Raw genomic sequence first — 12,659 nt, 5'->3', positions numbered from 1 at the left:
CCCAGAATAAACCAAAATGCTGGGGAGTTCAGTTTCAGAGTGTTCTAAACTTGTCCAAACAAGTTCTCTCATCTGTGGGAGGTAGAGGGACAAGCAAGATGCTGGCAACCTGCTCACCATAAGTAAAAGTGCTGAAGTTTTTGACGAGATAGCGCATGTGTCATTCAGAACACATTTTACAGCACTCATGGGTTTTCAGACATTTTTGTCCTAATGAAAATTTCTGAAAGTATTAATTTGCATGACTGTGGATGCTGTTCCTTGTCCAGTTTTATGTTTCCATATTAAACACTTTATTGCACTTTATTTGAAAAGTGCTCGGTAATCATTTAAAATTTATTTTTCACATAAGATGTAAATTTATTTTTTACATGAGGGAGGTGTAAAAAAATTACTGTGCATTTTATATACCACTAGTTCCATAAAAATGCATTTTCCACTGGGTTGTATTCATAGTAGGTAAATTAGTGCTAGTATGATAAAAGAAAAAATAGTTTAGTTTAAAAATACTTTAAATAAAAGTTAGTGGGGTTTTTCAGCCTGTATTTTTCATAGTTAAATCAGTCTTGATCTTGATTAAATATATGCCAAAGATGTATTAAGTGATCTTCATCGTCTCAAATTTTCCTTCTTTCTTCATTTTTCCAAAATGAAATACTTAATCCTGTATTTACTTACTCTGTTCCATATGGATTGGCTACTATTGTTTCATCCCAAGTGTCCATCTGAGGATCAATTTCCCTTTTTAAGAAGGTTACTTGATCTGACAATTAATAGCCTAGCTTTATTTTTTTCTGTGTAGAATATATATGGAGAATTCCAAGTGATATAAGGATATTCTTTTGAAGTGTCTTCTCTAGTCTTTTCCTGTTGAATAGCATCCAGGATTTATAGAGATTCTGAATGTATGTTTATTTTTACATAATTTAAATTCCATGTTTAAAAAGAGCAAATGGAATTTCATTTTTCTTTAAGTAATTGAAGTCTACACTGTATGTTCAAGTGGATTAGACAGTCATGAGGTTGACCCAAATTGAAATCAACCTGATTTTTATGTAGTGTTTTCTCTGAAGTGCTGTTGGCGGTGCACTCTTTAACAGAAAGGACTTTTACTACTTGAAAATCATCAATATGCTCAACATGCACACAAGTTTAACCTTTGCCCTTATCTACGCATGACTGGAAACTATCACAATTGTTTCTCAAAAATACATGGAAACCTTACACTCTGAATAAAAATCAATGCTATAGGATATTCTAAAATAATGATTACTTCAACCCTAAAAAAATAGGTCTTGATAATATATTTTTTTCATGTGGTAAAACTTATGATCATAGAAACGCATGGCATTTCAAAGCTGGCATTATTTTTAATGATAATAACTCACCAAATAGCTTCTTCAAATATTAGAATGAAGAAGCAAATCCATTGTCTTTAAGCTGCTAAATCCTTAAGATATCTTAGACAGGTTTCCTTGAAACAACTATTTTCTTTTTTTTTTTTTTTTGACTTTTTATTTTATGTTGAATTAAATGTGATAGTTTCAGGTGCACAGAAAAGTGACTCAGCCATACATATACACGTATCCAAAAACAACTATTTTCAATTATTGAATTGCTCAAATGTAGCTGTTTTCATCAACCCATAGCATACTGGTGCAATGGATATTTACTTGTAGTCACTGGTTTTCTATTTTCCTTTTGTACCACAAGGAGCGTGAACTTTCAGTCATAATAATGTATTGAGCTGAGACTGAATGTCTGGATTCTTTTGATCGCTTTCTTCTTCTAAGTAGAATTTACAGTGTGAATCTTAAATTGAGTTTCTTAGGTTCCACAAAACTGTTGACAAGGCGTGTTTTCTTTAGGGAAAACATTTTCAATGTGCTATTTATTTACAGTTATTAGCTAATGATGCTTCTGAATTTCTTCCTATCAAAAAAAAAAAAAAAAAAAGAACTGAATGCCATTTGTCCGATAATAAGATTACAATACTGTGGTCATTTGAATGAGAAATTTCTCACAAGCTCTTCACATTTGTCTAGGTTTGGCAAAAGATATAGTGATATCACAAATAAAAAAATATTTGAAAATTTTTTCATGGATCCTAGTTGGTAGAAATATGATATTGAGGAGGAGAACTTCATTTTTAAGCTGAATAAATATTTCCTTCAGCCCAAAGGGTGGTATATAACAATTCCTGGGTGGGCACACAGATAAGGTGAGAAAATAACCTAAATTTATTTGTAGCTTCAAAATGTTTCAGATAACATTATGCCCAACTGTAGTTGAAAATCTCTCTTTCTCTCTCTCCCTATATCATGTTTGTTTTCTTCTCCAAACTTTTATTGGTACAATGCATACATGATTATATTGAGTGATGGACCCACTCTTACCTCTGAAACCACTGAACAGTTAGTTACTCAGGAAACCTTCATTTTAAAGCTGACATTTCATTAATTTGTCTGAACTTCTAATGTGTATAATAAACACATGATGTCTACTTACTTTATATACATAAGAATTTATAAATGAAAAATGCACATTTTATTTCGTGTTATCCCACTTAGAAGTACTCAAAGAATGTGTTATTCTAACACAACTACATAAATATTTATAAAGTCTTAAACCTTTTGTTATAGTGTTTTTCTTAGATCCAATATTAAATCAAAATATTCTGTTTGCCTTCTTTTCATTACAGAATATTAGAGGCAAATTAAAATAATAAAAATAATGTCTTTATTTCACCTCAACCATCTAGGTTCCTATTTAAGAGTTTATCTAATCATGAAATCTGAAACTGCTTTGTAGAAATAAGCTTTTCTATTCTGATAGCTTTGCCTCTCGCTGCCCTGCCTACAGAAATGGATCCATATTTTCTGTGAGCTATTTGCAAATGTGTGAGCCATCTGCAGCTGAATGATTAGTAGGGTACAGGAATATGTATCCTGCATTTGGTCCCCATTGGCCATTTATTTCTGTTTTATTGTTTTAATTATAAAGACTAATCTTCATTGTGAGCGTTATATGGCGTTAGTATGTAAAAAGTAGCCTCAAATACTCATGTACCTTTAAATTGCACTATAATTTTAAGAGATATTAATCTGAGATTAATTTTGGGAATCAGCGTTGTTGAGATGGGTCCGTACCGCATAGTAGTGCCGAAACTGGAAGTTACGTTTCAATGTTAACTGACTGTTACACTACAAGTAAACAAGTTTGTGTTATTCACCTCATTGACTTTAATGAATCAATAATAGATGTAATAGGCACCTCAGGACCAGATGGCATAGGGTAAAAACTCCCCATGAATATCATTTTTTCATCTCAAGTATCTGATAAATATGTTAACTTCCTGCATTACGGCAATTGCTGAAATGTCTTAGCAGCTGGTCAGTTACCCTACACTTCAGGGGCCATCGGTTATGTTTATAGCTTAAGTCTCAGCTTTATATTTGTAGGGACGTTATAAAAAAGCTCTCTTTCTGAACAGTAATACAATACCATAATTGAGTAATTGTATAAAATTATTTTATCCAGTTAAACAAAAGTTTGGTGAATTACTCTGAAAGGAATTATATAATCAATCTGAGAGTTAAGAAGAGCCTTCCTAAAAGTTAAAATGTCAGTTTCACAGGCATTGATTTGTCATTTCTTAAATTCTTTTTCCCTGTCTTTTGTCACTTTCCTTACATACACACAAACACGAGCCCACCGAGTATAACTTGATGTTAATTGGTAAAGTGACAGTAGCATATATTATTGAAGAAATCATCTTTAACTCATAGGAAAGGATTTGTTTTTAATCTTTTTGTCTTCAGTCCTCTTTGTAAAAGGTACTTATAGTTGTTTCTCTCCTCATATGTTTAATACAATTCTTCTTTTAAAATAAAGAACCCAATTTTTGTCAGTGATATCTAAAAGCTCATTCTCAAGTTGATGTTACTGCTGTCTTGGCAACGAAAGCAATGTTTTCGATAGTTTCAGATGTTATTGTGTTCTCGGAAAGCCAAATAAATATTTGCCTTGTCCATTTAATATGATATAAAAATTGACTTCCCATTTATTCTGATGAAAGTTTAGAATCCAGAAGTGGCACTAACCCATAGTCAGGAATTTGTAGCACATTGAATATTACTGAGTTAATATGAAAAAGACCTAGTAAGCTCTTTCAAGCTTAATTTCATCACTAAAGATTGTGTCATATTCCGATATATTTAATACTTAAAATGTTAGTTGTAGCCCAGTGCTATGCTATCTAGGACACTTTATACTTGTGCTGAATTTGATGGCAGAATAACAATGCCTGCTGCAGTGCATACCTAAGTAAGAGTATCTCTGAAGATTTGTGGGTGAGAAGATGCTTTCACAGTATTTGCTCTTCTCTGATGAATGGGACTTTTATTCTCTTGGTTATGGTAGATTGAGGCTGTTTTTTTATCTAAGCAGTTTTTCCATAAAAAAAGAGAGGATTCTTTTTTGTGGTACGCGGGCCTCTCACTGTTGTGGCCTCTCCCGTTGCGGAGCACAGGCTCCGGACGCGCAGGCTCAGCGGCCATGGCTCACGGGCCCAGCCGCTCTGCGGCATGTGGGATCTTCCCGGACTGGGGCACAAACCCGTGTCCCCTGCATCAGCAGGCGGACTCTCAACCACTGCACCACCAGGGAAGCCCCTGAATAATCTTTTAAAATCTGTAGGAATATCTTGAGAAGCTTCCAAGATCCAACATAACAGAGCCACATTTGTAGACGTTAAATCCTCAGGGAGAACCTGATAATTCTGAAGGATAATGTGGAGACTGAGAAAAGTAGAGTTTGATTGTTCTCTGGTATTGTATGATAAAAATGTAAGTTTTGGATACACCAAAAATTGAGGCAGTCCAACAAACCAACCTAAATTAGGGTAGGGTTCCTAAAAAAGCTCTACAATAAAAGTAAAGGGAACATGATATAGATCCCTTCTGGTAATGATTGTGATCCTGTTGTTGCTTGAAATAAGATAACATTGAACTGACTATGTCCCTAGGCTCCTGACAGGGAAAAAACAACTTTCTGAAACAAAATAAAACATTTCCTTATACCTCAAATTATTTCTCAGTTTTTTATTAACAGTATACTCTACCAGGCAAACAAGAGACAAATAACTTTTTAAAGAGAATAAAACAGAGCAAGTAAGGACAGATAATGGACGTATCACATGCACATTTGAAAATAACGATGTTTCCTAATTTCAAGAAATAAAATATCCTATTAAGAATTTTCACAGTTAATTAGAAAATACATAAAAAAGAACCAAATGGAAATAACAATGAACCAAGGGCAATTAGAACAAAATAAATGCATTTAGCAGTGGAGTAGACACAACTAAAGAGAGAATGAGTGAACTAGATTATCTAGAGAATGTACTCCTCCAAAAGACAAGACTAAAGAATAGAAAGTATAAAAATATTTCAGAGACACAGGGACTACATTGATAAAAGTTAATTATACATATAACTGGAGCTAACAAATGCAAGAAAAAGAGAATGGAATAGAGAATATATTTCCAAAAAATGATAATTTTCAAAACTGAGTTATCAGGATACTATTTTAAAAGCACTACAATCTCCAAGCAGAAACACACACACACACACACACACACACACACACAAACACACATGGTACATCACAGTACAACTGCTAAAAAGCAGGGATTATGACAGAAGTCTTAAAAACATTCATAAAGATTGATATGTTATATTCAAAGGAAAATAGTAAGACTAAGATCTGATTTCTAAAGTAAAACAATGGAAGCTGCAAGACAATGCAATTGTATTTTCAAAGTGTTCCAAACAAACAAATAAGCAAAAACAGTGAAATTCTGTCACCCTAGAGTCCCTTTGAAATTTAAAATATGCTTTAAAAATATCTTCATTTAAAAAACTGAGAGAAATCATCACCAGTAGACCATACCAAGAGACTCAAAGAGCCCTGGTGTTTAATGCTAGAGTCGTTCTAGAATGTAAAGAGACTGAGCAGATTGCTCTATTTCTCTTCAGGCATTTTCTTTCTTCTTCCTAAAAGGCAGCTAGACACTAAGACAGACTAGATCTTTGGTTTGGGGCCCAAAGGAACTCATTTACATCCTATCTCTCCTTCTTTTTACATTCTTTCTTTCTTCTATCTCTAGGCTCCTATGACCCTCCCCCTCCCTTTTTCTGCCTTCCTGAAATAACCTACAATTTGGGTATGATCTTAGAGATATATTTAGCTACTTTGGCTCAAGTCCTAATTATGTCAATGAAAAGATATTCCAGGTAGGTTGGGATTTGGGACAGAAGACTTACGTTCTTACTTTGTATATCTTGCACATATTCTGTCCTGGAAGGACTGAAAGACAAAAAGTCATAGCAAAGGTCGGGATACAAATATGCCTGTGTTCCTTCCTACGCACACCATGATTTCCTTCCAGTACTGTAGTTAGGCTGATCTGTAGTGATTTCTCCTTCTTTATGCCAAAGTAAAATTTGAAGAGCAGTCTCCTGACACAGGAAACCTAAACATAGGTTTTCCTAATTCTAGATATAAACAAAGTATCTTTTTTAAATTTTGAGAGAGCCCCTTGCTCATACATCTGTTGCCTGATTTAAAATCACTCTTCTCTGAAAATATTTATAGAAACCCAAAATCTAAGAATTGCATGTATCAATGAGCCCTAAAATCTAACACTGATTAAATTCTGATGACCGGTGAAGACAGTATTCCCTCCATGCATTAATTTATTTCTTAATGTGCAATCATATTGTCTCTTTCCTGAAATAAGCACTTTTCAAATGACCTTTGAATTGATATTCCAGGATCCCTGGATATCTTCTTTTCAAAGTTCCCCTTCCAGCTAACATTACTAGCATACGAATCTATAAACTACATACTTGACAATGTGACAGAATGTGTTTCTCTTTGAGAAGGGATGCTTATTCTTCCATTTTGCGTTTACACTCAGAATGAGTCTATTCTGCACATACGACAATCCAGACAGACATTCATGTGAAATACCGTGTCCCGTAGCCCAAAACACTTCACTATTTGACATGTCTATAAAATAGGCAAGAGTTATTAAGATGGTTTGAAAACATTTTTCTTTAGCATTTATAGGAAATAGGAATAGTAAAGTAGCATAAAAATATACATTTAAATAATAGGAAACTCTTTTGGATGCATAAAAATAATTTGGTGTCCTATCAAGGCCATATTATAAAGCTCAGTAAAAATAAATCGTATCATTTTAGAATGACAGTAGTTTCTGCAGGAAGAAAAGTAGAAAACAAAACCAAACAAAAACTCTAAAATAAAGTTGTGTATGGTAATGTACAGTTTGCCTAAAATGCTCATTTCTATGAAATCATTACCATATCATTACTTAGTTATGAGAGTTAATGGGAAGAAAACAGGCGAAATAAAATTGCGATTTTTGCCTTTTCCTTAGGAGAATGTTGAGCTCCATTCAAAAAAATTAATAAATAGCAGTCTGAATGAACTTCAGTTGCAAGCTCCTGTCTACAAGACAAATAAGATAAAAATGAAAAAGCACACTAATTTCCTACCAAGTTAAAACGTGCAATTCTTTTATAGCTAAGAATTTATCCAAGGCAGGGAACTCTATGAAGGAGAAGCATTAAGTTGTAACGGTATTTTCACATTTATATTTATAAAAATTAAGAATATATGTATTGCAGGTTATGATAAAAATCCGATACTCACACTTGTACTTCTAATATTATGGAGTAATCTATCCTGTTCCATAAAGAACTATCAAATAAAATAAAGCCATCTTAGAAGCCCCTAAGGAATGTATACTCTTAAGTGTTATAAACAACGCATGCAAGTATGACTTTAAAAAAAAATCAACTATACTTTACAACTATTCACATAGATAAATGTATATTAAGCAATTCTCTAAATGATCTGAACATTAGTTTCATAAGGTTTTGTGCAAGTAAGCCTCACAAAAAAGGTATGTTAAAAAAGGAGCTTAAAAAAGAGAGACACATAATTTGGTGGAGAAAGAGAAATGTTTCAGATTGGCTATGAAACAGGTTATTGCTCAGTGGGGATAGAAAGTGAGCTATGGATCTGAATTGAAATTAAAGTTGGCCTTTCTGTTTTGTCAGACACAACCCCCTTTTTTTGAGAAAATAAATTTGTTGATGCAAGTTTCATAGATTTATTAATCTTATTTTATGCTTTTCTTAACATTGCTAACATTCGTTGAGGGCCCACCATGTATACAGAATGATGAATTAAACCCTGAAGTTATCTAAATAGGAAAAAGCATACTACACAAAGGAACTCTATGGGAATTGGATGCTAAGGTTAAAAAGCAGAGCGGTGGAGAGTGTGGGTTCCAGATCAGCCAGATATCATTTCAGATTCTGATATTCTCACTTAGTAGCTACTGGTTTACAGACAAGTTAGTTAACTTCTCTGCCTCAGTTTCTCATTTGTGAAATAGAAATTGATGACAGCAGGACCTTGGGAGTGTGATTTTTGTAAGGGTGCAGAGTTCAGAAAATTCTAGACAACCCTTTACAGGTGTCGTTTTAACTAAAGTACTTGCCATTTTCCGTTCATGCATACATAATGAGGAGGCCCTGGCCAGCCCTTCATCACTGGGCTCGTGTGGTTCTTATAATAACGGCTTAATTGAATGCTCATGAATTCCCGTAGGTATAGGGCTCTGAGAATGGAAACCATCCTCCCCCATATAGAGCTAGGACATTGAATTCTAAAATTATAGACTTCCCACATAACTTACTCTGTACATTAGCATGACTTTACCATTCTGGAAAATTCTAGCTCAGGCAAATAGCTTGATTGTTCATTATAAGCACTGTCCATCAACTCTTCAGTGGAGAGCATTGAGCATTTGTGTCCTAAAGTCTTTGAATCTCTTGCTGCAAATTCATCACCTCTGTCCTTATCCAACCTTTCCGCAGTGTCCCCACCGAGATGACTATACTCGGCAGGTGTGACAGATATACTGCTGGGGAATGCAGAATGTGAAATGTTTAAGACTGCGAATTCTTTGCTTAAGAGGTATTTGTGCAGCTTCATGATAGCATAGCGCCATTTTCCAGTTGTAACATATTTTGAATAAAATGGTATTGATTGAGAGCTTTGTAAGAGTTCTTCTGAAATATACTCAAAGGCAGACCTCTTTTTAGGATTAGTAACAATTTTATATAAAATCATTTACTAGACTTAAAAAGACAAAGTTCTACTATTAGCCAAAGAAATAAGATAGATATGTGTGTCTTGGGGGTGGGGGGGCGGGGCATGTGGGTGGGCCTTAGAAATGTGCAGGAAGGAAATGCTTTTACAACTGTAAATGAAGATTCATCCGTAGGGTGATGGCACATGAGATCTGCCCTGGGACCCCCAGCGCTGTGCACCTCATGTGTGCCTGGGATGCTGACACCAGCAAAACTTCAAAGCTGCCTAGAGGCCAATTTTGGTTTGGAGTCATTCTGTCTGTTCTTCCCACATGAATCTCCACTTTCAAAACCAAAATTTTCACACAGGAAACCAAACGTTTATAATCTACATTTTTGTTCCTTTTATTGCATTTTGAGGGAGTATTACCTCAGTTTATGTCTATTTATATAGTACATTAAATGCTGTAAATTACCGTAAAGTGAAACTACATATCGCACGGTGAGGTCGGAACCATAAATCATTACTATTTCCTGCAGCAAACAGATGTTCTTATTTTTAGAGTCACGTCAAGATTCATTTTGTTCTTCCAGATTGTTGAGCCAAACTTTAAATTTTCTTGTTATCAAAATGAACTATTATATTCACGCTGTCATTTATAAGCCGAGCAAAATGTGTTGCTCAGGCATTCAAGGTACGTCAAATTGCACACATCACTCTTCCACCACTGGCTTCAAATATGTCAGAATATAAACCAGCTAAGAGGAAACTGTGATAGACTTTAAATGATGATCTTATTCGGCATCATTATGTAAAGATGACGTTTTAACTTCTGTTGAAAGATCATTAGATATGATTTAAGCGGTGATGGCTGTGTCAGAAGCTGCACCGTTTATATCCGCAAAATCTGGCTTGGTGTCTCTTTGCCTTTGGGGATTGTATGTCATTGACCAGAAAATGAGTCACTAGAGAATCAGATGTTTAAGTCCAGGTTTGCTATTCACTTCTTAAATTCATCAGTCTGTCTATCTCACCACCCCTTCTCGTGCCCCCTTCTTATAAAATTGGAGCTTCATTTGTGTGACTCACTTTCAAGGGCAGCAATTGGCAGATCTGCAAATAGATAAAGACTTTATGTTTCCAGGGAAGGGCTGGGTAGATGTATTGGCAAATTGTCAGAGGTGTTTGTTAGCGACCCATCTGAGGAAGAGCAGAAATCAACAGAAATACTGTGAAGGAAAATTAAAGGAACTACTGCAGGAAAATGTGTCGGATGCTTGTAACACCATATCAAAAAGGTAAATTTCACTTGTAAGAGGCCACACAACTTCTGCAAAAATAATCTGTCTGTAGATAACACAGAACTCCATTGGAATATTTGGGGGTTTTCTTTTTAGTATTTTCTATGTTGATGAGTATGAGATTAAGTGGAGTGTGTTTGATAGAGAGTGAGTATTTAATTCATGAGTAATTCTAAGTAGAAAGGCTCTGTTTAAAATGTTATTCAGGCATTAACCCAATAATGTAATTTGTATGTGTTCAGGGTAATGACTACTGTGAAATAATTTATATGAAGTTGAGGTAAAACCATGAAAAAGTACATCTTTCACTTGACAAATCTATGGTCAGAAACTTCAGTTCTAGATACAAACATGAGTTTCAAAACCTTAGAAAACATTTTGTGAAACTCTTCAATTTTCCCCTTTTCATTTTTGAATCGGTTCTACTCTTTCAGTTTCTGTGCCCTCCTACTTTCCTGCTTCCTTTCTCTAATTCTTCTCTGCTCCCCTCTTCCCAACTCCCTAGTTTCTCTTTCTCTGTTTTCCTCTGTGAAGGATTATCCCTTCAGACATAAAGACTAAAGCACCACCCTCTACCTGTACACCAAAATAAGGAAAGTAATTTCCAGGTTAATTGTTGAAATTTATAAACTGAGTACCAGGGAAAACTTTTGTTGTGGTACATATATACAATGGAATATTACTCAGCCATAAAAAGGAACGAAATTTGGTCATTTGTAGACACATGGATGGACCTAGAGACTGCCATACAGAGTGACATAAGTCAGAAACAGAAAAACAAATATATATTAACGCATATATGTGGAATCTAGAAAATGGTACAGATGAACCAGTTTGTAAGTCAGAAATAGAGACACAGATGTAGAGGACAAACATATGGACACCAAGGGGGGAAAATGGGGAGAAGAGGGGTAGGATGAATTGGGAGATTGGGATTGACATATATACACTAATATGCATAAAATAGATAACTAATAAGAAACTGCTGTATAGCACAGGGAACTCCACTTCACTGTACAGTAGAAACTAACACAATATTGTAAAACAACTATACCCCAATAAAAACGTAAATAAAAATAAACTTTTGAATTCCAAACACATTACTCATTATTAGTATGATTATTGGCTATAATTGCTCATATAGATTATTATTTTTTTCACAGAATAAGCCCTGAAGATAATATGAATCACGGAAAAATGTAATGATATCTTAGAAATAATGAAAGACCTTATTCAATGTAACCTACATACTGTGTGAAAATCTTGGGATTTATATTAATAGAAATTAAACAGAAGAATTCATCAAGAGGCAGTTTCAATATGATTTTGTTTCCATTACTATTGAAAAATACTTCACAGAAACTTACAAGAAGTATACTCACATCATCTTGAAATAAAACACGTTTACAAATTAAATACTTCTAGGATTATTAACTCTTTCCACTTAACCTGGTGTCCTAACATGCCTGGTAACATCTCAGCACATCAATCACTGCAAGGAATTGATAGGACTTCCCAGTGTAACTAAATTACACCCAGAAGTACTTATAATCTTGTGATTCTATGTTGTTGTTTGTATAGAGTGTAAATTTTTTTTTAAAAAATCATTATTTACTTGGAAGAAATGTTCAAGCCCTGTAATTTTGTTAAACAGTAACTGTGTTAATTCTACAATAAGCAACTCAGAAATCAATCAAAGGAAGGATAAGATAAAATAATGCAGACTTTGAATTTGCTCACCTGTACAAAAAATACTTCCCCCCACCAATGAGTATTGAATTCTCTACATTGTGCAACTTCTTTTCACGATTTGTTGCTCTGTTTGCGTGAAACTTACCATCACATCAAAAAACATGCAAGTGTTCATTTTTGGTTTCAAAAAGATAAAATTGAGTACTCAATTTGACTCAATCAATTATGCCCAGGAATGTGTGCCAAAAATAATTTTCCTATATGAATATTAAACAAGAATAAAACAATGGTGATAATTGTACCCAGAGCACTGACAATCAAGAATGCTCTTTAATTCTCAGGTAGAGACTTCTTATATCCTAAAACTCGACATTATTGACATAAAATGATTCCTTATTACAAAACATGCAGTACATGGAATCTGTAAATAAAAAGATATATTTATCAGGTACTTACTGATATGATTTTTGTCCT

The sequence above is a fragment of the Neophocaena asiaeorientalis genome, unplaced genomic scaffold, assembly GCF_003031525.2.
Source record: "Neophocaena asiaeorientalis asiaeorientalis breed wild unplaced genomic scaffold, Neophocaena_asiaeorientalis_V1.1 scaffold684, whole genome shotgun sequence".
Classification (NCBI taxonomy): Eukaryota; Metazoa; Chordata; class Mammalia; order Artiodactyla; family Phocoenidae; genus Neophocaena; species Neophocaena asiaeorientalis.
This window is presented reverse-complemented; position numbering follows the sequence as displayed.